Source organism: Hyperolius riggenbachi, chromosome 6 (assembly GCF_040937935.1).
Source record: "Hyperolius riggenbachi isolate aHypRig1 chromosome 6, aHypRig1.pri, whole genome shotgun sequence".
Taxonomy (NCBI): Eukaryota; Metazoa; Chordata; class Amphibia; order Anura; family Hyperoliidae; genus Hyperolius; species Hyperolius riggenbachi.
In genome coordinates, this window is record NC_090651.1 from 305715731 (window position 1) to 305743174 (window position 27444).

General features: G+C 45.0%; 1 protein-coding gene across 3 annotated transcripts in view; it reads right to left on the reverse strand.

Moving 5' to 3' along the window:
- LOC137521674 (serine/threonine-protein phosphatase 6 regulatory subunit 1-like) overlaps nucleotides 1-8265 on the reverse strand; it is a 150824-nt gene extending 142559 nt beyond the window's left edge. Inside the window, exon 1 of one of the 3 annotated variants that reach the window (XM_068241263.1) lies at nucleotides 7966-8264. The gene's annotated coding sequence lies outside the window, so the exon portion shown is untranslated. Of the gene's footprint in view, nucleotides 1-7965 lie in introns of all 3 variants that reach the window. The other 2 variants (XM_068241264.1, XM_068241265.1) reach the window with 2 other exon arrangements.
- Between the last annotated feature and the right edge of the window lie 19179 nt (nucleotides 8266-27444).

Genomic DNA, 27444 nt, shown 5'->3' on the forward strand with positions numbered 1-27444 from the left:
CAACCAACCAATTGACCATCCAATTCGATTATTATAATCGAATTGGATGAAAATTGGTGCTGCCAAGTGTATGCCCAACCGACAAAGCGACTAATTTCGGGACAGAAATTGGCTGCACGGTCGATCGCACATGCTGGAAAATTTCGGGCCGAGGTTGGTTGGTCGGGTGCACGGCGGCTGAATTGAGAACGAGAGATGAGAGATGAAACCCACGCCACAATGTATAAATGTTTGCAGTGTGTAGTGCATTTATACATTACCTGTCCGGTGTCAGCCTCCACGCGGTTTCCGTCCATCTTGACGGGTTCCGCATACATGCCGGCGGCGCTCTGACGTCACAAAGGCGCATAGCGGCTGACGTCAGACGCTATGCGCCGCTAGTGTGTATGAGACCTGGCGAGATGGACGGATGGACCCGGCGAGCTGCTTCAGGACAGGTAATGTATAAATGCACTACATAATTTATATACATTTATACATTTTTTGGGACAGCGGCGGCTCAGCCGATTCCCGGATGATTTCATGCTGATGGGAATCGGCCTGTAGTGTATGGGCAGATTTGATTAGAGATAAATTTGTCTCTTGGTCGAATCTGCCCATATTCGCTCTAGTGTATGGGCACCTTTATTATTTGCATGGAGTGAGACCTATTTGCCATCTGTTCCCATCCTGTCATGTGATATTGGGGACAGGAATAATGGGCACTGGCCTTCAATTACAGTAACAGTTTAGTGTATGAGGAACAAAACAAAACAAAAAAACCAACGCAACCCGGGACCTCATTTGTGAAAAGTGTTTAGCTTGTAACCCATAGCAACCAGTCATATTTCTTGTTTTTTTTTTTTTGTTTTATCGGCACTGTAACACGACAATGTGAAACAGGACATACATTTCAGAGTTACAGACATTCTCATACATGTCAGTGAGAGCAAAGGTGGGATAGAGTAACAGATTCACCCATTAGAAACTGAAAACATGAATTTTAAAATAGAAGCAGACAACAGAAAAATACTAGACAGTCCTTTCCACTCCCTATTTTTGCATATTTTCAACTTATTAGCTCACTGTTGACACAGGTTAGTTTTAAACTGATATGCCGTTAATTAGCATTTACGTTTCACCGTGATAAGTGAATAACTTTTTTTCTGCACCTAACTTGATGTTTAAAATCAACAGTGAAAAAAAATCAGCACACTAGATATGGACACGGTCACTAAAATAATTCTTGACCAACAAAAATAAGACAGTACATTCATTTCATTGTCACAATTCAAAACTCCCTAGAATTCTAATGAAATGTGTTTGTAAGCTGTCATTATTTAAATATTATTAATTAAATATCTGTACTACACAGCAGTTTAGGACATGTTCGGTCATACCCTAATCCGCCTTGTTGCACTAATCCAATTTTACAGTATGAAGAAAGTTTTGAACTCAAGGTGTGATATCAAAGAAAATAAAGGCCTCACCCATAGAGGGATAACATTGAGCAAGGGAATCATCATCATGTGACCATTATTTTCAACTGGAAACACAGGTACTGTAGTTAAGACCTCCCCTTTGACCTGTCAAGCTTGCCTATTGGTCCCTTGTTGTGTATTTCTACAATTTTTACTACATTGTTTACATATGAAAAAAATGTGATGTATGCATGTTACAGACCAGGATACCGGCACAATTATTGACACAGCTTATCATAACAATAAGGGAACCATGTATTTCAGGGGTGAATAGATTAATATGGCATTCAAGAAGCGAGTCTATCGAATCAAGGAGTCAGAAGCATGACAATTTCAGGAGCCACGTTCAAGGATAAACTTAAAAGCCAGTTGCCAATTATCTGTACGCACAAAGACTGTAACCTGCAGGGATCAGAATGAAATCCCTTTGGTGACAGTATGGGGCCAACTGCTGTACAGAAACGTTGCTAACCTCAACTGAACACAAGCTAGATTCTTGTCATAAGTGGTCCTGACCAGCCGCCACAGCCATCTGATGCTTCCAGGACTGTGATACTCCGATGTACACTGACAAACCACTGACTATACAGCTGCACGGTGGCGTAGTGGTTAGCTCTCTCGCCTTGCAGCACTGGGTCCCTGGTTTGAATCCCAGCCAGGGCACTATCTGCAAAGATTTTGTATGTTCTCTCCGTGTCTGCGTGGGTTTCCTCCGGGCACTCCGGTTTCCTCCCACATTCCAAAAACATACGGATAAGTTAATTGGCTCCCCCTAAAAAATTGGCCCTAGACTACAGTACTTACACTACATAATATAGACATATGGCAATGGTAGGGATTAGATTGTGAGCTCCTTTGAGGGACAGTTAGTGACAAGATATATATACAGTATATACACTGTACAGCGCTGCGTAATATGTCGGCGCTATATAAATGCTAAATAATAATAATAATAATAATAATACACACACTGGACAGTTTGATGGAGTGCTCAACACCACTTCCCACTATCCACAGTTCTACTTCCTGAAGGACAGACCAATCATTTCTACTTACCACACAACAGGAAACCAGCAACAGAACATGTCTGACTGGCTTTGCACTCACTAGTGAAGCACATTTTGAATACAACTAAACACATCATAAACCTAGTCTGCATTTACTATGCGCTTTCATAATTATTGCTTTTAAAGTCAGTTCAAAGCCAACTTGGACAGGCCTTAAAACATACCTGACATTTTCTTCATGTGTTCTCATCTCATGTTCTACATACCTAAATAAGATTATTTCGCAAATGCCTGCTGCCATCAATTCATTCTGGCCAGAGCTGCATAATGCGTCAAGAGGACTGACAATCTTAGGCCTGGTGCACACTGAGCGGTTTTTGAAGAGTTTCGCTAACCACTTCTGCCTGTGAAAACGCTTGGCTAATGTATCTCATTGGGCTGGTGCACACCAGCGGTTTGAGATTTTTATAAAAACGGAAACGTGGCTCCTGCAGCACTTTTGCTGTTTGCAGAAGCGTTTCTGCCTCAATGTAAAGTATAGGAAAAGCGCAAACTGCTCTGAAAATTGTTAGATCAGAGCGGTTTTCCAGGCGTTTTTGTTACAGTAGCTGTTCAGTAACAGCTTTTACTGTAACACCATATGAAATATGCTACACAAAAACGCACCAAAAAACGCTAGGCATGTTTAGAAAACCTCTCTAAACATGTCTAGAATCACTCTGAAATCTGCTTCAAAAACCTTTGAGGATCTGCTAGCGGTTTTGGTGTGCACTGGGCCTATCTCAAATTTTGAAAAATACATGACCTGCATCTGAAACACCTTTTCTTAAAGGACAACCATCAATAGATATGGTCTTTACACCAACAGCTTTAATAAATAGGGCATTTTTAACAAAACACAGCAGCTGAAAAAAATTTTTTTACAAATATTTTCTTTTTGTGCCATTACATTAAAAAAGAGTTTGCCATAAAAGATACAGCGAGACAATCTATCTTTAAAGGGGACGCTGCCCTGTGAAGCAATGTGTGGCATGACCCATTTACTTCCCACACTGTAAGCCAGGTGTCCCCAAACGTTTTGGGTCGAGGGCCGGGTCAACATACTTCAGACTGCTGGGGGGCCGGAGTATACATAAAATGATGTAGAAGTCTTTGCGGGCCAGACAGTGAAGCATACCCAGGTGACAACCTGCAGTCCAATTTGACAGCAGTGTCACCTGATGTGGAATTTGATTGGAAACCAGAGAATTACTGCTTTCTGGCTTCCATGTGGATGGGTGGTGTCAGCACTGCTATTCTATATGCGGACCACCAATTTTTAAAGATATAGCTGACAATATCTATAAGTAATACATTTTGCATGGGGGGCCGGTAAAAAAGCCTCAGGGGGCCACATTCGGCCCTTAGTTTGAGGACCACTGCTGTAAGCTGTGTAACCGCTGCAGTAAAAATGATTGCCCCTGCTGTGCCTGTTTTAACTTACTGTGCATGCTAAACAGAAGTTCATGGCTGTTTGCTGTTGCTGGCTTTGATGTATGATGAACAGCCAACGAACCTCTATTTAGTGAGCGCTCTAAGTTAAAATGGGCACAGCAGGATTGAAAATGTATATCTCTGGCGGCTCTGATGCAGTGGTTGTGCAATTTGAGTTTAGTGGACTTTTTTTATGTTATTACAGCTCTGCTTTAAAGGACACTTATAATCCATTATTGGACCATGCACTTAAATGATGGGTATTTGAAACCTTGATATAGTCCATTGATGATGCATCATTATTATACGAGAAGGTGTGAGTGCAGCTACAGAAGCCTCTCCTCTACATCCATGGAGTACTGACCAGGAAGCCATGCTGTATTTGTCGCCAAGTCAGATTTGCTTAAGGGCTCGTTTCCACTATTGCGGTGCGGAATTGCCTGGATTCCACGGCTGATGAAATCGCATGCGGATGCGATTCCTCATGCGTTTTTGCCGCGAATTCGCATAGGTGAGGGTATTTGCGATTTTAACCATGTCACTGCCTGTGTGAATTTACATTGGTACCTATGCGAATTCGCATGCAAATTTGCGGCGGAAACCGCATGCGATTTCCCTATTAAATACATTGCATGCGATTCACATGCATTCCACTCGCAGGCGAATTCTGCGGCTCTTTTGTGCGTTTTTTCACCGCTGAAAAAACGCACCTCAACAACGCTACAGTTGAAACAGGCCCATCCACTTGCATTACATGTGCGAATCCGCATGCGGATTCGCGATAGTGGAAACGAGCCCTTAATCAGACGTTTCATTCACCAGTACTAATGCTGGGGATACACAGTACGTTTCTGTACCGTGTATCGAGCAGCTGATCCGGCCAGCTGATAATATTCAGCTGGTCCGATCACGCTGCTCGACCCCCGCCCGCTAAATCCCCGCCGGCGGACAATGGCAGGGAATCGAGCAGCTGATAAGGAGCGCCGGCGGGGACAAGCGGTAATCGATCCGCACGGACGCGGCGGGAGTCGATCCGGCGGCTAATTGGCCGCCGGATCGTCCCCGTGTATTCCCAGCATAAGACTTTCAAGTCAAATGTTAACAAACAAGGTCTGTGCACTATATATGCGATTAGCTATCTGCATGTCAGGGCTGAACTAGGCATAGACAAGATGGAAATGGATTAGAGAGCAGCAATGAGATAACACATATGGCAATAAAGAGGCCCATACACTGGTCGATTTCAGCCATCGATCCATCAGAAATCGATTCTTTCAAATCAGCCAATCGATGGATTTGCCATCAATTTTTCAATCGATTTGATCTGACAGGATGGAAAATCTAGGCCGATCTGCTGGCAGCAGATCGATGGCCCACAGAGTTGCATTGGATCTAATGGTGCCATAATGCATTAAGATCGATTTTCAATGGATTTCCAATAGATTTAATTCTGAAATCTACTGGAAATCTATTCCTAGTGTGTGGCACACATCAGATAGATTCCTGTCAGATTCGACTTGATCTGCATCTGTCAAATCTATCTGATGGTCGAATCTGCTGCAAATCTGTATGTGTATGGCCACCTTTAAAGCCTCATCTACACAGTACAATTTTCCATCAGATAGACGGATCTATTAGATACATCTAATAAGAAATTGCATTGTGTGCAGACGTCCAAATTGTTTCAGATTAATTTTGCAATAGATTTTGCTTTGATAAGTACCCAAAATCTAACGCAATCCGATTGGACCGGTTGGAAATTATCTAACAGATCCGTCTAATAGATCCTATCTGATGTAAAATTGTAACGTGTAGATGAGGCTTTAAACTTACAGGACAATTTATTTAGCATGTACCATATGTTGCAGGTACACTTTAAGCCTGTACACAACACATAGATTAAAGTCAGCTGAGGCGGCCAATAACCACCTCTGCCGATAATCCACGTGTGTAAAGCAGACCACCGCCCGGCCAACGATCCACCAGGCAAATCAACTCAGCCGGACAACGGCCGATAGGTTTGTGCTTGCCGCGTGGTGTCATGTCTGCGGCGCTGTCTGCTCTCCTTCCCCTGTATAGCAACAGGACGCATTGTCAGCTGACTATGCATCTGTACAACCTCAGCCCGGGATGTCATCTGTGGGATCAGATCCCAATCCCCATTGGGAGACTTCCATCCTGTGTGTGTACAGGACTTAAACCTTTAAAGGCCCATTTAATTCTTCCATTTTTAACACTAGTCAGTACATTTGCATTAATCAGCAATGCACATTTTGTACCTTGTATGTCCATACTTATTGCAATAAGCATACAAACAAACCATTTATAGTTCCATTTTGTGTTGAAATGGCAGTGATTTACTGGACATCAAGCTGTCCAGACTACTATCCCATCATCACCCACGGAAGGATATCATGAAGGGAACACAGACACACTACCACTGTCTGCATTCAGCACTGTAGCAGTCTCAATCTGCCATAGCTGCAGTGCTGACAACAAAGAACAAGCTATCTGTAAGTAGTAGTAATAGAGCGTGTGGTGGTGAGAAGTTGGTTGCTCATGTGGTTGGGCATGGCAGTACACGATACTATTTAGCTAAGGAGCACCCACAACTTTAATGAACTAATCCTGGGTCACATGACTACCTTTTCCAAGGGCATTACTCTGGAAGTGCATCATCAAGTATGAAAATTGTGAGAGTCATGGAACAGGCCATGGTTAAGCGCTAGACTACTTCAAGGGACTCAGGAGGAATCCTCGTAGGAAAATTCAGCTAAGGTGATTAGGTGGACAGGACCCTCTGGAACTGCTAGGTTTACGATAGGTAATAGTAAACTATGCCCACACTATTCAGCCAATCACAACACATCACGGAGCAGTGCTTTTCAGCGCTGCTAGCTTTGGGCGCAGCCAGCGCCGCCATAGACTGTAATGGGAATCAGTCTATAGCGGCGCTCAGTGAAGAAGGTCGGCTCCGTCAGAAGACGGAGCCGAAGTTGCTTAAAAAACACAATAATTCGGCCTCCAGCAATCGCTGGAAGCCGAATTATTTCATTCCCCCACTATCCATGTCGGCCTGGAGGGGGAATAGTAATTAAAACGCCCCGGACTTGTGCAGAAGCAGGACCAGCCATTTAACAGCTGGATCCTGCGCCCAAGTCTACCAGCGCCGTATTCAAATGTATGCACACATCATGCTGTACAGAGTGCAGTGATTGGAAATCTGTACCTGAGGTTTTCATAAATTAGACTATTGCCTCTGGTTCACTTTTATCAAAAAAATTGAGTGAATTGCAATTTAAACCTTGACTCCTGTTTACTGAGATCACATGATGCAGGACTCAGCAAGCATTGGGGGTATACTTCCCCAGCAGCATATAGAATGTGAAAAGAGGCACAGAGGGGCTCTATGGCAGGGTGTAAAAAGTGAATAGGCACAAGGGAGAGGTGAATACCCAGTACTATGCAGGAACACTGAGGAAAGATGCATTAAAGGTAACCTAAAGCGAGAGGGATACGGAAGCTGCCATATTTTATTTTAAACAATGCACATTGCCTGGCTGCCTTGCTGATCTCTGTGGTTGCAGTAGCGTCTTAAAAACAGTCATCTTAAACAAGCATGCGATCTTGCCAGAAACACCCAATTGGCATGCTTGTTCAATGCATATGGCTAAAGGTATTAGAGGCAGAAGATTAACAGGACAGCCAGGCAACTTGTATTGTTTAAAAGACAAATATGGCAGCCACCACATCCCCCTCACTTCAAGTCTCTAAAGAAAACTGAAGCAAAAAAGTGTGCAGTTGCTAATGGCAACCAAGGTTGTGTTGTGCGAGGAAACAAATAACCAGACTGCTCGCTCTGAGGAGCTGCTCCTCCTGTTTAATGCATTGCTCTTCAGGCGGAGGTGCTCTGCAGCTGAGGCGAGCCTGGCGTAGTGCGCGGAACTCTGGGTAACGTGTTGCTAGGAGAAGCACACCCGGGACGTGCAGGCGCTCCCCAGTCACAGGCCGGGCTCGGCACTTACCGTGAGGCGGCAGTTCCGGGACACCGGGCGCGTGAGGGAAAAGCCTTGCCGGCGGCCTCCAGGCCCTGCGGGGAGCGGAGAGGAGCGGCTACGGCGCACAATCCCGGCTGTCGCAACTGTCACACGGGGAAGCAGCAATCTGTGGAAGGACGGCAGCAGCGGAAAGAGCTAACTCTTCCGCTTCCGCTCGCGAAAGGAGGGGGGTTCCGGTCCGCGCGGCCTCAACCGACCTGCGGGAGGCGCTCTGCTCGTGCCGAGGAGTGGGCGTGACGCGGGGAGCCCGGGGGAGCCTTGAAACTTTCTGGGCGTTGAGTGGGCGTGAGGAGGAGGCGGGCTGCGTGAGCTTTCTGGGCGGGGAAAAGTGGCGTGCGACGCGCGCCTCTGCCAATCCGCACTCGGCTAGGCTGATGCTGGAGACGCTGTGTAGACTCCAGGGGAACCGCATGTGCTCGTAGCTTGCTAGTGTGGCTAGTTTCCGGGCAACCCGAAATGCTCCAAACTAATGGGCTGGTTCACATCTGCGCTGCTTAGGGTTGCCAGGTCGGCTGATGGAGAAAACCGGACAGGGGGTGGAGTTAGGGGCGGAGTCAGAAGCGCACTTTTATGTAGAGTGGGGCTAAGCAATGGGCTTTTTAAAAAATGTTTTTTACAGTATTTATATTGCACTGACATCTTCTGCAGCACATTACAGAGTACATAGCCATGTCACTAACTGTCCTCACCAGTACATGCACATAAGAGACCACTTTTCACCAGTAAATGCACATAATAAGAGACCGCTTTTCACCAGTAAATGCACATAATAAGAGGCAGCTTTTCACCAGTAAATGCACATAAGAGACAGCTTTTCACCACTAAATGCACATAAGAGACATCTTTTCACCACTAAATGCACATAAGAGACATCTTTTCACCACTAAATGCACATAAGAGACATCTTTTCACCACTAAATGCACATAAGAGACAGCTTTTCACCAGTAAATGCACATAAGAGACAGCTTTTCACCAGTAAATGCACATAAGAGACAGCTTTTCACCAGTAAATACACATAAGAGACAGCTTTTCACCAGTAAATGCACATAATAAGAGACAGCTTTTCACCAGTAACTGCACATAATGACAAACAGCCAGTTGTCCCCAGTATATGTAGCCAGGGATATATGTGCCCAGTATATGTAGCCAGAGGTATATGTCCCCAGTATATGTAGGCAGGGGAATATGTCCCCAGTATATATAGCCAGCGGTATATGGGCTCAGTTTATGTAGCCAGGGTGTATATGGGCCTAGTATATGTAGCCAGGGTGTATATGGGCCCAGTATAAGTAGGCAGGTTTGCCCCCCCCCCTAGGAGGGAAGCAGTCAGCGCAGAGAAGAGGGAGAGCGGTGAAGAAGGGGGCCATCTCCCCCCCTTCGCTCACCTTAGGGTCCTCTCCCTCCCTCGCTGTCTCCTCCGATCGGTGTGTGCGGTGGCTGGCAGAGGGGCGGAACTTACCTTCCGTGTCTCCTCCGTCTGGTGACTGGTCTCGTCGCAGGCGCCGCGCGGGATGAGTTGCCACTACTCTGGTCTGATGCAGACCAGAGCAGCGGCTGCGGCACCAGAACTTCCGGCCGGCGCATGGAGCGACACGGAAGGTAAGTCCCGCCCGCTGCCAAGCGCCACCGCCAGTCAGCCACACACAGATCGGAGGAGACAGCGAGGGACGGAAAGCATCTAAGGTGAGAGAAGGGGGGGAGATGGCCCCCTTCTCCGCCGCTGCCCACCGCTTTCCCTCCACTGCGCTGCTCTCCTCCTGCTACAGGCGGCTGTCAATACTGACAGCCGCCGGAAAAGGCATAAAACCGGACATCTTAATTGTCCGGTTTAGCATGCCTTTTTGCACCGGACACAGCGGCCAAAAACCGGACTGTCCGGTCTAAAACCGGACACCTGGCAACCCTAGCGCTGCTACGATACATTCAGGCCTGGAACCCACTGAAATACGCAACCGCTAGCGTTTTGCCTGAGCGGTTTGCAAGCGGATTCATGCGAGTTTTCGGTCGCGTTTTGCAACAGTGTATTTTTTTCCTCAGCGGTTGTGTAGCGTTTTGCGTTTGGCATTTTTATCCTGATTGGTCCTGTGAATTATTTTTAATTTTGTTACAGTGTGCTGAACCGCAAAACGCTAGCAAAACCGCTCAGTTTAGGTTTTGCTGAGCGTTTCTGCTAGCGTTTCAATACTTTACATTGAAGCGCTAACGCTCCCAAAATGCTGCAGGTCCTGCGTTTGCGTTTCTGGGAACGCAAAAGCTCCTGTGGAAGTTGCCCCATCCATTAACATCAGCTGAGCGTTTTGGCAAAACGCTAGCGTATCGCAGCGCTGCCAAAATGCTCAAAAAAACGCTCTTGTGGGTTCCAGCCCTCACACTGCAGCGGTTACGATTTCGATCAAACGCACTGCATGCAGCGTTTTGGGAGCGATTGTTCTGTGATTCCGTTGTAATGAACGGGAGTCTCAAAAGCAAAGTGCGCAAGAATCGCAATATTTAAGTTAAAATCGCAACTGCGAGCCGATCGCAGGCTAGCTTGTGCAATGATTCTCTATGAGAGAGTTCATATCAGAGCGGTTTGTTTGTGATCCGCTTTGAAAAGCGGTGCTTGGGCCATTTTTGAGGTGATTTGCCTCAATGGCATGAATAGGAAAAATGCAAAACGTTCACAAAATCGCTATTGCAAGCGATTGCGTGAGCGTTTAAAATAAAAAATACATTGGGCTCTATTCATAAAAAAATGGTTGCGAAAATACTCGTGGAGGGAAAAAACCGCATCGGTATTTTAGACTTCTGGGTGGGCATTCATAAAAATTTTGGCAGCTGGGATAGCAGAGCGGAGATCTCCCGCTGAAAGCTGGCGGTAAGCTGTCGGAAGGCATGCGGAAACACTTCAGCCGGCAGAGTCCCTCCGTGCACTGCTCTCTCTGGGAGGTCTGTCCCATTCACTTGTATGTAATCCGCAAAATCAGAGGAAGCGGTATTTCCCGTCCACATACCGCTTCCTCTAATCTTTATGAATGGCCATTTTGTTACTTTTTTCTAGATAAATCTAGAAAAACACTGGAGAAGGCAGAAATTTCTCGCTCTGCAGGGGGATTGTAGATTTTCATGCGGGAACAGCTTTTATGAATGCCCACTTTGCTAAATGGAAAATCCGCTGTTTTGAGCGGAAAACTTGCGGTAACCTTTTATGAATAGAGCCCATTGTATTTCATTTTTTCCAGATTTAAAGGCGGAAGCCACAAAAAAAAAAAAAACGCCCACAAAAATGAGCGAACGCGCAGAAAATCGTTGGAAAACGCTTTATAAAACAGAAAAAAAGCCCACCGCAGACAGACACGCGAGCTGAGCACGTTGTTAACAAGTACTGAGAGTATTGTAGGTTGCTGTCTTTATTTCTGTACTATGGGCTAGATTCATGGCTGCTATTCGTTCATGAGTCATTCATATGATATAAGGTCTGCAAACCGTTTCTGCATAGTTGCATACACGCATCCAGTTTTGAGTGGCTAATGATAGGCCAATTTTGTTACATGTAGTTTGAGAGCTTAAAGGAGACCTAAAGCCAATGAAAAAAAATCTTAATTTAACTTACCCTGGGCTTGTATTGGTCACCCTGTGCCTGCAGGGTGACATACTGATCCTCCGGTCCCCTGCAGCAAGCCAGTTTAGTTTCTGGCATCTGCACCTGCTGTACAGTGACCAGATTTTTCTTGGCTCAACCTGGGCCGGGAGGGGGATGGTCATGTCCATGACAGGGGTGGAAAAATGGGCATCTCCATGACCGCAGTGGAAAAATGGACGTGTCAATGACATGGTGTGGGCGGAGGGAACTATAATGTAACTCGGAGGCAGTGAGCCAGAGTTTCCTCCCAAAACATAGATAGGCAAAGTGACCCTTAGGCTGATTTCACACCAGGACGTTGTGTTTTAGGGGACGTTAAGGTCGCATAACGTGCCCCTAACGCAACGCCTGGTGGTGTTGGAGCAGGACGCTACCAAGAGCCGCGTTACAAGCAGCTCTTGGTGCGCCTGCTCTGCGGAGACCACGTGAGCGGAGGAGCTCTCCGCATCACGTGGTCCCGCCAGCCAATCAGCGGCCGCTCCAAGAAGAAAACACTGCAAGTGCAGTGAATATTAAGTAGCCATGTGCCTGGCTACATGGCGGCACATAAGAAAGCAGTGTTACGACAATGATGTGGTGAAAAGGGAGATTTGCATCATGGATGTCAGTCCATGACATGTACTCTGTAAAGTGCTGCAGAAGATGCAAGTCCTACATAAATACATAATAGTGTGGTATCTAGGGGCCATTAGTAATAAGCATAGTATTCCCTAGATACCATAATAATGGTCCTGTAATTAAAAATTTTGTGAAAAATTGTAATTTCGTGCTGACTTTAGTGATTAATAGCAGCACTCCCATACGTGCTATAGTCGCCAAAATTGCTCCGTTTGTTAACCACCTTACAACCACCTAATAGTAATTAACACGGCCCGGACTTGTGCGGCAGCAGGCTCAGCCATATACCGGCTGTGTCCAGCGCCCAAGTCTCCAGTGCCGTTATCTCACGCACGCACCATAAGGCCCATTTCACAGTGGAATTACGGCCCGATGGATCCGGTAAAACTGATCTGGTTTCCGCTTCACCGGATCCGTAAGTCTTGGTTCACACTGGCAAACGGATCTGTGAAAAATGTATCTGGTCACTGGTCAATCAGATACATTTTCACTCCATTGCCACAGCAGCCAGGAAGGTTAAAACTTACCCAGGCTTCCATTTTCTTCAATTGCAGCTGGGTGGTAGGAAGGGTTTCTTCCATGCTTCCATCTTCCATTGCGTCATGTGACTACCACGCTTCCTCCTTCAACTCGGAAGGAGGAAGTGTGGTAGTCACATGACGCAATTTTAGGTGGAAGAAGACGGAAGCATAGAAGAAACCCTCCCTACCACCCAGCTGAAACTGAAGAAGACAGAAGCCTGGCTAAGTTTTAACCCGCCCGCTCAGGTACACTTAAGGCCCGGTTCGCGTATCAGCTGTAACAATTTTTTTTTTCTTTAAAGTACCCTGACCAGTGGCGTAGCTAAGGAGCTGTGGGCCCCGATGCAAGTTGTACAATGGGGCCCCCCCAAGCACCCTATACATAACAATTGATACAGCGCACCAAAACCTGCCAATGGCAACTAAAGTGTCAGAGATGCAAGAAGGGGATGGGGAACAGTTTTTTTTATGATTACCACTATTCAAAGTATCTAGAGAAATGATTATTATGAGCACAGGACCAATAGAGAGCTAATACTGTAGTTAAGGGAGGGCCCTTCAGGGGCCCCTCTAGCCCAAGGGCCTCGATGCGGTCGCTACCTCTGCAACTCCTATTGCTACGCCTCTGACCCTGACCCAGGGAAAAAACCTACTGAATGAAGCCCATGGTGGGCTAGATTACGTCAAATAATTCCAGGATCGAAGGGAGTGGGCGGGACCATCAACGAAAACAAGCAGCATCGGGAGACTCTCGAAAAGGTAATCTAGGCCGCCATGGCCTTCATGGGGTTGATAAGATATGTTTGGTTTTAATAGTTCTTGCATTTGGTGAATATGTGCGTCTCTCTCTACAGCCATCCTACTTTGTTGTTATTGGTAAAATGTCAATGGAAAAATGACCTGCTATAAATAAAAAATGAGCACCAGACTCTGGAGGAAAGTTGTGTTTGTGCAATCACCAAATCCTCACACTCAGGCCGGATTAGAGAGTCATAAAATAAACCTTTATAGGTGGCTCAGGACTCATGACTGTGCGAGTTTAAGCTCCACATGTACCCACTTTTCTTTCAGGAGTAGTTTCACTAATACCCATTTATAGATTGCTCAGATCTCCCTGAAATGATGTCAAGTGGCTATTAAAAGAACTTTTAGGGCCCGTTTCCACTAGTGCGGCGTGCGTCTAGCAGACGCACACCGCACTGAGCCGGTGGGCGGGATCGCAGGCGAATCCCATGAGCCGTGCCATGCACAGCTATGGAATTCGCAGCCTCCGTGGCGAAATCTGCGGGGGGGTCCGGGCAAATCGCTCCCGCAAGCGATTCCGCCGCGGCGCTGTCATCCCCTACGGCAGAATTTCCCCGTGCGAATGATGTGCGGGGAAACTCTACCGAATCGCCGGCGAAACTTCCCTAGTGGAAACGGGCCCTTAGGAATAAAGTGTGAGTAAAAGAAAAATCCTTTTTATTATGTGGCTTTGTTGACCATAGCCAAGAACTGGTAGATCTTTAAACCTACAGAAATAGCAAGAAACTGAACGTAGGTCCAAAACATGAAATAAAACAAACCTGAAAACATTAAAGGGAACCTAAACCCTAGGGAATAAAATTAGTTTTACTTACCTGGAGCTTTTACTAGCCCCCTGCAGCCATCCTGTTGCCTCAACGTCACTTCTGGATCCTCTGGTCCCCTGCCGGCAGTTAGTTTCGTTTTTGGCAATTCTGAGTCGGCGGGCCACACCGCATATCATTACACGCGTTACCGCGGTAACAGGACGCTACAGCAGATGTCAACGCGTACATAGATACGTGTTGACACACAGTATAGTGTCCCGTTACAGCGGTAACGTGTACAATGATGCGCGGCGCAGCCGACTCCGAGTTGCCAAAAACTAAACTAGCTGCCTGCAGGGAACCAGGGGATCCAGGAGTGACGTCGAGGGCACAGGATGGCTGCAGGGGGCTGGTAAAAGCCCCAGGTAAGTGAAACTCATTTTTTTTCCCTAGGGTTTAGGTTCCCTTTAAAGAAAACCTGAACTGAAAATTAAAAGTCAAAATAAGCATACACAAGTCATACTTACCTTCCATGTAGTCTACTCCTCAGTGTCTTTCTCCTGTCCCACGTCCTGTTTGTTCACTGTGATCAAGGGAATTTTCCGTCCTCCATTTTGAAAATGACCATTACCCATAACAGCTTTCTGATCAGCACACAGTTAAACTGTAACATCGCTCACTTGAGCCATAGGTAAACATGGACATTATCTGGTACATCAGTTTTCCTCTCAGCTATAACTGACAGCAACTGATATTTTACTGACAGCAACTGATATATTTCAGATCTGACAAAATATTGTCAGAACTGGAAGGGATTATTGTCAGAAGAAAATGGTGAGCTCCTGAAAGGAACTGATGGCAAGGTAACTATGTAATGTTCATTTGAAGTTACCTCATGGGTTTATTTTAAATATTTTTACTCAGTACAGGTTCTCTTTAAAGAGGAACTCCAGTGAAAATAATGTAATATAAAAGTGCTTCATTTTTACAATAATGATGTATAAATGATTTAGTCAGTGTTTGCTCATTGCAAAATCTTTCCTCTCCCTGATTTACATTCTGACATTTATCACATGGTGACATTTTTACTTCTGGCAGGGGATGTCAGTGGAAGAAGATGCTGCTTTCTTTTTTGGCAGTTGGAAACAGCTGTAAATAGCTATTTCTCACAATGCAATGAGGTTCACAGACAGGAAACTGTCAGGACGTCCTGACATCACACTGTGGGAGGGGTTTCACCACAATATCAGTCATACAGCGTCCCCTCATGATCCGTTTGAGAAAAGGAATAGATTTCTCATTGGAAAGGGGGTATCAGCTACTGATTGGGATGAAGTTCAATTCTTGGTTAGGGTTTCTCTCAAAGGTGCCTGTACATGTATCCTTTTTCCCATTTGATTGACATGCGGGATATCGATCGTCTTAAAATCTCCAAAGTATGAACTGGACAGGAGAGAAGATCTAGGTCAATTGGATCCCACAGGACGAGGTCATAACAGTTATAGAAGACAGGCTGTTAGAGACCAGCCTGTCTAAGGGCTGGTTCAGACGGACGCTTGCAGAGCGTTTACAGCCAGCGTTCAGGGCTTGGTGTTAAACGCTCCCATTCAAGTGAATGGGAGCGTTTGTACCAAGCTTTCAAGCGCGTTTACACAAACGCGGCGTTTGGGTCCTGATTTTCCCTGGCGTTCAAGGAGCCCCTGGAAGCTACATGTAGCTTCCAGGGGAGGTTAACCGCGACGGCTAATGTCCCCCTAGGGGAAAAAAAAACGCGACCGCATCCAAACGCACACGAACGCTGCTGAACGCGACGCCAGCAAACGCAACGCCTCCAAACGTCCGTCTGAACCAGTCTTAATGGGCTAGTATATTTTTTACTGGACATTTTGGAGTTGACACTCAAATCTAATTACTTTAGGTTCCACGATGACATGTATCTGCAGAGACAGGGAGCGAGCATGGGGTCTCCGGCAGCTCCATCTATAGCTAATATTTTCGTGGAATCACTTGAGTAGTCCATGTTTTTAAAGAATCCGGTGTATGGAAAACATATTGTGCAATATTTACGTTTTGTAGACGATATTTTGTTGCTATGGAAAGGCCCTAAGGAATTGCTCCTTGAGATGGTTGGTGAAGCGAACCGGGTGCATCCTACTATTAAAATTACAGTGGAGACATCCGCCGAGAGTGTTAACTTTTTGGATGTCTCCATTAAGGCATCGGAAGGTCGGCTGGCAACCAAATTGTACCGTAAGCCCACCGATCGCAACAATTTGTTGTGACACGATAGCCATCATCAAGGTCAAATGTACAAATGATGATGATTATTGTCGGGCTAGCCGCTCTATAGGCTTAAAGAGACACTGAAGCGAAAAAAAAAATTATGATATAATGATTTGTATGTGTAGTACAGCTAAGAAATAAAACATTAAGATCAGATACATCAGTCTAATTGTTTTCAGTACAGGAAGATTTAAGAAACTCCAGTTGTTATCTCTATACAAAAAAGCCATTAAGCTCTACGACTTTCAAAGTCGTGGAGAGGGCTGTTTTCTGACTTTTATTATCTCAACTGTTAGTTAATTTTTTACTTTTCCTCTGCCAGAGGAGAGGTCATTAGTTCACAGACTGCTCTGAAAGAATCATTTTGAATGCTGAGTGTTGTGTAATCTGCACATATTATAGAATGATGCAATGTTAGAAAAAACACAATATACCTGAAAATAAAAATATGAGAATATTTTCTTTGCTGCTAATCTTCTAGTAATTATTCATAGTACACAACCAATTCATTATATCATATATTTTTTTCCGCTTCAGTGTCTCTTTAAAGTTCAAACAGAAAGGGTACGATGGTGCTAGAATTGAGAAGGTCAAACAAGAAGTTTTAGCTATTGACAGGTCCACTTTACTGCAGAGTACAACTATAAGGAAGGGGACTAAGGGGACTCCTTTTGTCACCAATTTAGGCAAAAATACTGAATTGATTAAACAGTCTATCCATAGGTTTTGGCCCCTGTTGAGCACAGATAAAGAGTTAGGGCCACTTTTTAAAGAGGAACCCGTGTTTGCCATTAGGAGGGGCAGAACAATTCAAGATAGTGTGAGGCACACTGATACGGCTCCCAAACGTAATGGGGTGCGCATGGGTAAAGTGGGGACGTACCCGTGCCTCAATTGCAATGTATGCAACGGCATCATTAAAGGAGAAGCTGTTTGTCACCCCCATACAGTACGTAAGATTAAGGGGAGACATTATTGTTCCACACCCTGGGTAGTCTATGGGCTTAAATGCCCATGCGGGCTTATGTATGTGGGCGAGACCACTAGGCCCGTCAGGACTAGGATACAGGAACATAAAAGAGCCATCAGCAAATATGCTGAGGGCGAACGCAAACGTTATGACACCTCAGTTGCGAGGCACTTTGATGCTATGGGTCATGGTGTGGCGCAGCTGAGATGGTGCGTTCTGGAATCCATGAATCCATCTAGCAGAGGAGGGGACATGGAAAAAAGATTAAAACAGAAGGAATCCAGATGGATCCATATGCTGGATGTGGTAGCCCCGAGAGGCATGAACGAGAGGTTGCCTCTCAAATGTTTTCTATAATGCTAGTTTAAAGCTGCATGCACTTTCTGGTTCTAATATGATGTGTGTTGATTTTAATGTTGTAGGCATTTATACATGTTGTTGATTGCATGTCTTTTTTTAGGTGGTCAGTGGCAGTCCATTGCAGAAAGTGCCTGGATTACAGTCAGTCTTGTCTTGTTTAACATTGGTAGCCGTTTTGGAGTGCCATATGACCGTGAAGATGTTGTTTATTGATGGACATTGTTTATTGATGGACATTGAATAATGGGTTAAAGGGAACGGGTGGAGCTAAACACATTGGGTGTGGTGGCTTGCCCTGAATTTATATAATGTTGTTTGTACCTTCATTTGCTGTTATACACCTGAGGAAGGATGTAATATCCGTAACATGTAGTGTGCACTTGTTCCGAATACAGCAAAATTATTGCACCCATTTGTGTGCCGTCTCTTGTGTTCCATTGGTGACTTCCTGAAGCTGTAGGAGCAATCCCGGCTGAGACAAGGCACCGGCCAGGCTTAGGTCCAGGGGACCCAGCACACAAGTTCTCCAGGCATCTACTGTTTGTGGGCTAGGTCAATTGGAGGCTGTGCAGGAGAAGCATCAGTAGATCGATGGTCCATAGCACTGCATTGAGCAGTGCAATGCTGCAGTTCAATCGATTCTATAGGCTCCTGGAATCTATTGAAAATCAATGCGCAGTGTGTAGTAGGAATTGATTCCTCTCTGAATAGATTTGTTTCAGAGAGGAATTGATTGTTTTTCTACATTGGGTGGCAATCTATAAGTGTATGGCCAGCCGTTGCTATATTATGATTGTTCAATGTTTTTAGAGCTCTAAAACGAAAAGGCCCATTTGGCCTTGTTTATAGAACAGGCATACAACTCTGAGCTTTTGGGTTGGGTGACCTGCCACCTAATGGCCAACATTGCTTACTAATATAAGTTTGTGTGGTGTGTTTGGATGGTTTGTCCTGTGTGGGATGTGAACTGGGGTGGGTTGCAAAGTAAAAGTGAGAAACCACAAACTGAACTGGTCTTTAGCTCAAAAGATTTACATGATTGATGGAACGAACACACCATTGTGGAATAACTAGTCACATTGAGGCCACCTTTATACCTGGCCATCGCACATCATAGAGTACACCGGCAGGGTCATGTGCATAGCCTGCATGGCCCGTAGACTTCAATGATTTGCTTTTTCCGCTATGCAGCAAAAAAACACATTTTCTCAACCTTATGGAAAATGGCCAGTGGCGTAACTTCAATTCATGGGGCCCCCCAGCAAAATTCTTATGGGCCATCTAATGATCCCACCCCTTCCCTTGACTCCCCTTTTTGCTTTTCATGGCCTTGGGGTCCATCTCTTTACAAATGTTATTGCATTGCATCTCACAAGGGTCATAAGACAAGTGTGGCCATCATGATCTTCACGTCCATAACAAGTGTAGCCACAAAAACACCTGATTTATAGTCCCCTGTATCGGAGGAAGGGAAGGTTAGTAGTTGGGCCCCCCACAGCTCTGGGGCCCCCTATCGCAGATGCTGCTCCCCTCTAGTTACGCCCCTGAAAACGACACTTTAATTCTAGAAGGCCTTTGTTTTATTTTAGCAACATTTACACTCATACTGCTGTGGGTTTCATCCACATTTGTATCCTTTGTAGTAATTTGTTTTAACCACTTGAGGACCTAGGGCTTTCTACCCCTTAAAGAGAATCTGTATTGTTAAAATCACACAAAAGTAAACATACCAGTGCATTAGGGGACATCTCCTATTACCCTCTGTCACAATTTCGCCGCTCCCCGCCGCATTAAAAGTGGTTAAAAACAGTTTTAAAAAGTTTGTTTATAAACAAACAAAATGGCCAGCAAAACAGGAAGTAGGTTGATGTACAGTATGTCCACACATAGAAAATACATCCATACACAAGCAGGCTGTATACAGCCTTCCTTTTGAATCTCAAAAGATCATTTGTGTGTTTCTTTTCCCCTGCATCTCTCATGCACTGAAGTTTCAGGCTGCTCTTTTCTTCCTGCAAACAGCTTTTCCCTTGTCTGTAATTCCTCACTATGTGAAAGCCCAGCCAGCTCAGAGGAGGATTTATCCAGCTTGTAAAAGATAAGAGAGAAGAGAGAAGCTGCTCTAATCTAAATAACACACAGGCAGTGTGCATAGAGGGGCATGGAAGGGGGAGTTCATAGCAGAACCACAACACTGAAGAACTTGGCAGCCTTCCAGACACAGGCTGACAAGTCTGACAAGAGAGAGATAAGTTGATTTATTACAGAGATGGTGATAGTAGAATGTGCTGCAGTAAGCCAGAACACATTAGAATAGCTTTTGGAACTTGTAGGATGATAAAAAACAGGATGCAATTTTTGTTACGGAGTCTCTTTAAGGACCGGCCACTTTTTTTTCCATTCAGACCACTGCAGCTTTCACGGTTTATTGCTCGCTCATACAACCTACCACCTAAATGAATTTTGGCTCCTTTTCTTGTCACTAATAAAGCTTTCTTTTGGTGCGATTTGATTGCTCCTGCGATTTTTACTTTTTATTATATTCATCAAAAAAGACATGAATTTTGGCAAAAAAATGATTTTTTTAACTTTCTGTGCTGACATTTTTCAAATAAAGTAAAATTTCTGTATACATGCAGCGCGAAAAATGTGGACAAACATGTTTTTGATTAAAAAAAAACCCATTCAGTGTATATTTATTGGTTTGGGTAAAAGTTATAGCGTTTACAAACTATGGTGCAAAAAGTGAATTTTCTCATTTTCAAGCATCTCTGACTTTTCTGACCCCCTGTCATGTTTCATGAGGGGCTAGAATTCCAGGATAGTATAAATACCCCCCAAATGACCCCATTTTGGAAAGAAGACATCCCAAAGTATTCACTGAGAGGCATAGTGAGTTCATAGAAGATATTATTTTTTGTCACAAGTAAGCGGAAAATGACACTTTGTGAGAAGAAAAAAAAAAAGTTTCCATTTCTTCTAACTTGCGACAAAAAAAAAATGAAATCTGCCACGGACTCACCATGCCCCTCTCTGAATACCTTGAAGGGTCTACTTTCCAAAATGGGGTCATTTGTGGGGTGTGTTTACTGTCCTGACATTTTGGGGGGTGCTAAATTGTAAGCACCCCTGTAAAGCCTAAAGGTGCTCATTGGACTTTGGACCCCTTAGCGCAGTTAGGCTGCAAAAAAGTGCCACACATGTGGTATTGCCGTACTCAGGAGAAGTAGAATAATGTGTTTTGGGGTGTATTTTTACACATACCCATGCTGGGTGGGAGAAATATCTCTGTAAATGACAATTTGTTAATTTTTTTTACACACAATTGTCCATTTACAGAGATCTTTACTGCAGAGTACAACTATAAGGAAGGGGACTAAGAGGACTCCTTTTGTCACCAATTTAGGCAAAAATACTGAATTGATTAAACAGTCTATCCATAGGTTTTGGCCCCTGTTGAGCACAGATAAAGAGTTAGGGCCACTTTTTAAAGAGGAACCCGTGTTTGCCATTAGGAGGGGCAGAACAATTCAAGATAGTGTGAGGCACACTGATACGGCTCCCAAACGTAATGGGGTGCGCATGGGTAAAGTGGGGACGTACCCGTGCCTCAATTGCAATGTATGCAACGGCACCATTAAAGGAGAAGCTGTTTGTCACCCCCATACAGTACGTAAGATTAAGGGGAGACATTATAGTTCCACACCCTGGGTAGTCTATGGGCTTAAATGCCCATGCGGGCTTATGTATGTGGGCGAGACCACTAGGCCCTTCAGGACTAGGATACAGGAACATAAAAGAGCCATCAGCAAATATGCTGAGGGCGAACGCAAACGTTATGACACCTCAGTTGCGAGGCACTTTGATGCTATGGGTCATGGTGTGGCGCAGCTGAGATGGTGCGTTCTGGAATCCATGAATCCATCTAGCAGAGGAGGGGACATGGAAAAAAGATTAAAACAGAAGGAATCCAGATGGATCCATATGCTGGATGTGGTAGCCCCGAGAGGCATGAACGAGAGGTTGCCTCTCAAATGTTTTCTATAATGCTAGTTTAAAGCTGCATGCACTTTCTGGTTCTAATATGATGTGTGTTGATTTTAATGTTGTAGGCATTTATACATGTTGTTGATTGCATGTCTTTTTTTAGGTGGTCAGTGGCAGTCCATAGTCCCCAACAGTCCCGATTTGATCGGGACTGTACCGATTTGGGGGGCCCCTCCCGCCATCCCGCGCTGCCCCCCTTCTGTCCCGGCCGCTGGGCAGAGAGAAGGAAAAAAATTGATCGAGGCACCAGCCCCGGGGATCTGCATGCGGGATGGATTGCCGCCGCTATTTATTTCTCCCTCCCTCCTTCCTAATGTGTCCCCCAGTGTCCCCGGCTTCCCCCCGCACAGTAATATGGGCAGCAGAGCGGGCAGTGAGTCTTACCACTGCCTCTCCGCTGCGTACCGGGATCTCCTCTGATCTTCCTTCCTGCTTCCTGTGACGTCACAGGAAGCGAGAAGATGAGAGGAGATCCCGGTACGCAGCGAAGAGGCAGTGGTAAGACTCACTGCCCGCTCTGCTGCCCATATTACTGTGCGGGGGGAAGCCGGGGACACTGGGGGACATATTAGGAGGGAGGGAGAAGGATAATGATGGCGGCGGCGGCCATACATGCCGCATACCGGGCGGGCTGGTGCCTCGATCGGCTTTTTTTCCCCCCTCTCTCTGCCTGGCCACCCCCCTCCTCCTCCTCACCACCACCACCCCGGCACCCTCCCATTTGGGAGTAATTTAATAACAAAATTATTTAAAAAAAAAAAAACTTTTTTTCCCCTGGGGTGGACGTGACTAGGGGGATGGGGGCGTGGCCAGGGGTGTGGCCTAATTGTCCCGTTTTGGGACATTGAAATGTTGGGAGGTATGGCAGTCCATTGCAGGAAGTGCCTGGATTACAGTCAGTCTTGTCTTGTTTAACATTGGTAGCTGTTTTGGAGTGCCATATGACCGTGAAGATGTTGTTTATTGATGGACATTGTTTATTGATGGACATTGAATAATGGGTTAAAGGGAACGGGTGGAGCTAAACACATTGGGTGTGGTGGCTTGCCCTGAATTTATATAATGTTGTTTGTACCTTCATTTGCTGTTATACACCTGAGGAAGGATGTAATATCCGTAACATGTAGTGTGCACTTGTTCCGAATACAGCAAAATTATTGCACCCATTTGTGTGCCGTCTCTTGTGTTCTATTGGTGACTTCCTGAAGCCGTAGGAGCAATCCCGGCTGAGACAAGGCACCGGCCAGGCTTAGGTCCAGGGGACCCAGCACACGAGTTCTCCAGGCATCTACTGTTTGTGGGCTAGGTCAATTGGAGGCTGTGCAGGAGAAGCATCAGTAGATCGAAGGTCCATAGCACTGCATTGAGCAGTGCAATGCTGCAGTTCAATCGATTCTATAGGCTCCTGGAATCTATTGAAAATCAATGCGCAGTGTGTAGTAGGAATTGATTCCTCTCTGAATAGATTTGTTTCAGAGAGGAATTGATTGTTTTTCTACATTGGGTGGCAATCTATAAGTGTATGGCCAGCCGTTGCTATATTATGATTGTTCAATGTTTTTAGAGCTCTAAAACGAAAAGGCCCATTTGGCCTTGTTTATAGAACAGGCATACAACTCTGAGCTTTTGGGTTGGGTGACCTGCCACCTAATGGCCAACATTGCTTACTAATATAAGTTTGTGTGATGTGTTTGGATGGTTTGTCCTGTGTGGGATGTGGGCTGGGGTGGGTTGCAAAGTAAAAGTGAGAAACCACAAACTGAACTGGTCTTTAGCTCAAAAGATTTACATGATTGATGGAACGAACACACCATTGTGGAATAACTAGTCACATTGAGGCCAGCTTTATACCTGGCCATCGCACATCACAGAGTACACCGGCAGGGTCATGTGCATAGCCTGCATGGCCCGTAGACTTCAATGATTTGCTTTTTCCGCTATGCAGCAAAAAACCACATTTTCTCAACCTTAGGGAAAATGGCCAGTGGCGTAACTTCAATTCATGGGGCCCCCCAGCAAAATTCTTATGGGCCATCTAATGATCCCACCCCTTCCCTTGACTCCCCTTTTTGCTTTTCATGGCCTTGGGGTCCATCTCTTTACAAATGTTATTGCATTGCATCTCAAAAGGGTCATAAGACAAGTGTGGCCATCATGATCTTCACGTCCATAACAAGTGTAGCCACAAAAACACCTGATTTATAGTCCCCTGTATCGGAGGAAGGGAAGGTTAGTAGTTGGGCCCCCCACAGCTCTGGGGCCCCCTATCGCAGATGCTGCTCCCCTCTAGTTACGCCCCTGAAAACGACACTTTAATTCTAGAAGGCCTTTGTTTTATTTTAGCAACATTTACACTCATACTGCTGTGGGTTTCATCCACATTTGTATCCTTTGTAGTAATTTGTTTTAACCACTTGAGGACCTAGGGCTTTCTACCCCTTAAGGACCGGCCACTTTTTTTTCCATTCAGACCACTGCAGCTTTCACGGTTTATTGCTCGCTCATACAACCTACCACCTAAATGAATTTTGGCTCCTTTTCTTGTCACTAATAAAGCTTTCTTTTGGTGCGATTTGATTGCTCCTGCGATTTTTACTTTTTATTATATTCATCAAAAAAGACATGAATTTTGGCAAAAAAATGATTTTTTTAACTTTCTGTGCTGACATTTTTCAAATAAAGTAAACTTTCTGTATACATGCAGCGCGAAAAATGTGGACAAACATGTTTTTGATTAAAAAAAAACCCATTCAGTGTATATTTATTGGTTTGGGTAAAAGTTATAGCGTTTACAAACTATGGTGCAAAAAGTGAATTTTCTCATTTTCAAGCATTTATGACTTTTCTGACCCCCTGTCATGTTTCATGAGGGGCTAGAATTCCAGGATAGTATAAATACCCCCCAAATGACCCCATTTTGGAAAGAAGACATCCCAAAGTATTCACTGAGAGGCATAGTGAGTTCATAGAAGATATTATTTTTTGTCACAAGTAAGCGGAAAATGACACTTTGTGAGAAGAAAAAAAAAAAGTTTCCATTTCTTCTAACTTGCGACAAAAAAAAAATGAAATCTGCCACGGACTCACCATGCCCCTCTCTGAATACCTTGAAGGGTCTACTTTCCAAAATGGGGTCATTTGTGGGGTGTGTTTACTGTCCTGACATTTTGGGGGGTGCTAAATTGTAAGCACCCCTGTAAAGCCTAAAGGTGCTCATTGGACTTTGGACCCCTTAGCGCAGTTAGGCTGCAAAAAAGTGCCACACATGTGGTATTGCCGTACTCAGGAGAAGTAGAATAATGTGTTTTGGGGTGTATTTTTACACATACCCATGCTGGGTGGGAGAAATATCTCTGTAAATGACAATTTGTTAATTTTTTTTACACACAATTGTCCATTTACAGAGATCTTTACTGCAGAGTACAACTATAAGGAAGGGGACTAAGAGGACTCCTTTTGTCACCAATTTAGGCAAAAATACTGAATTGATTAAACAGTCTATCCATAGCTTTTGGCCCCTGTTGAGCACAGATAAAGAGTTAGGGCCACTTTTTAAAGAGGAACCCGTGTTTGCCATTAGGAGGGGCAGAACAATTCAAGATAGTGTGAGGCACACTGATACGGCTCCCAAACGTAATGGGGTGCGCATGGGTAAAGTGGGGACGTACCCGTGCCTCAATTGCAATGTATGCAACGGCATCATTAAAGGAGAAGCTGTTTGTCACCCCCATACAGTACGTAAGATTAAGGGGAGACATTATTGTTCCACACCCTGGGTAGTCTATGGGCTTAAATGCCCATGCGGGCTTATGTATGTGGGCGAGACCACTAGGCCCGTCAGGACTAGGATACAGGAACATAAAAGAGCCATCAGCAAATATGCTTAAGGCGAACGCAAAAGTTATGACACCTCAGTTGCGAGGCACTTTGATGCTATGGGTCATGGTGCGGCGCAGCTGAGATGGTGCGTTCTGGAATCCATGAATCCATCTAGCAGAGGAGGGGACATGGAAAAAAGATTAAAACAGAAGGAATCCAGATGGATCCATATGCTGGATGTGGTAGCCCCGAGAGGCATGAACGAGAGGTTGCCTCTCAAATGTTTTCTATAATGCTAGTTTAAAGCTGCATGCACTTTCTGGTTCTAATATGATGTGTGTTGATTTTAATGTTGTAGGCATTTATACATGTTGTTGATTGCATGTCTTTTTTTAGGTGGTCAGTGGCAGTCCATTGCAGAAAGTGCCTGGATTACAGTCAGTCTTGTCTTGTTTAACATTGGTAGCCGTTTTGGAGTGCCATATGACCGTGAAGATGTTGTTTATTGATGGACATTGTTTATTGATGGACATTGAATAATGGGTTAAAGGGAACGGGTGGAGCTAAACACATTGGGTGTGGTGGCTTGCCCTGAATTTATATAATGTTGTTTGTACCTTCATTTGCTGTTATACACCTGAGGAAGGATGTAATATCCGTAACATGTAGTGTGCACTTGTTCCGAATACAGCAAAATTATTGCACCCATTTGTGTGCCGTCTCTTGTGTTCCATTGGTGACTTCCTGAAGCTGTAGGAGCAATCCCGGCTGAGACAAGGCACCGGCCAGGCTTAGGTCCAGGGGACCCAGCACACAAGTTCTCCAGGCATCTACTGTTTGTGGGCTAGGTCAATTGGAGGCTGTGCAGGAGAAGCATCAGTAGATCGATGGTCCATAGCACTGCATTGAGCAGTGCAATGCTGCAGTTCAATCGATTCTATAGGCTCCTGGAATCTATTGAAAATCAATGCGCAGTGTGTAGTAGGAATTGATTCCTCTCTGAATAGATTTGTTTCAGAGAGGAATTGATTGTTTTTCTACATTGGGTGGCAATCTATAAGTGTATGGCCAGCCGTTGCTATATTATGATTGTTCAATGTTTTTAGAGCTCTAAAACGAAAAGGCCCATTTGGCCTTGTTTATAGAACAGGCATACAACTCTGAGCTTTTGGGTTGGGTGACCTGCCACCTAATGGCCAACATTGCTTACTAATATAAGTTTGTGTGGTGTGTTTGGATGGTTTGTCCTGTGTGGGATGTGGGCTGGGGTGGGTTGCAAAGTAAAAGTGAGAAACCACAAACTGAACTGGTCTTTAGCTCAAAAGATTTACATGATTGATGGAACGAACACACCATTGTGGAATAACTAGTCACATTGAGGCCAGCTTTATACCTGGCCATCGCACATCATAGAGTACACCGGCAGGGTCATGTGCATAGCCTGCATGGCCCGTAGACTTCAATGATTTGCTTTTTCCGCTATGCAGCAAAAAACCACATTTTCTCAACCTTAGGGAAAATGGCCAGTGGCGTAACTTCAATTCATGGGGCCCCCCAGCAAAATTCTTATGGGCCATCTAATTATCCCACCCCTTCCCTTGACTCCCCTTTTTGCTTTTCATGGCCTTGGGGTCCATCTCTTTACAAATGTTAT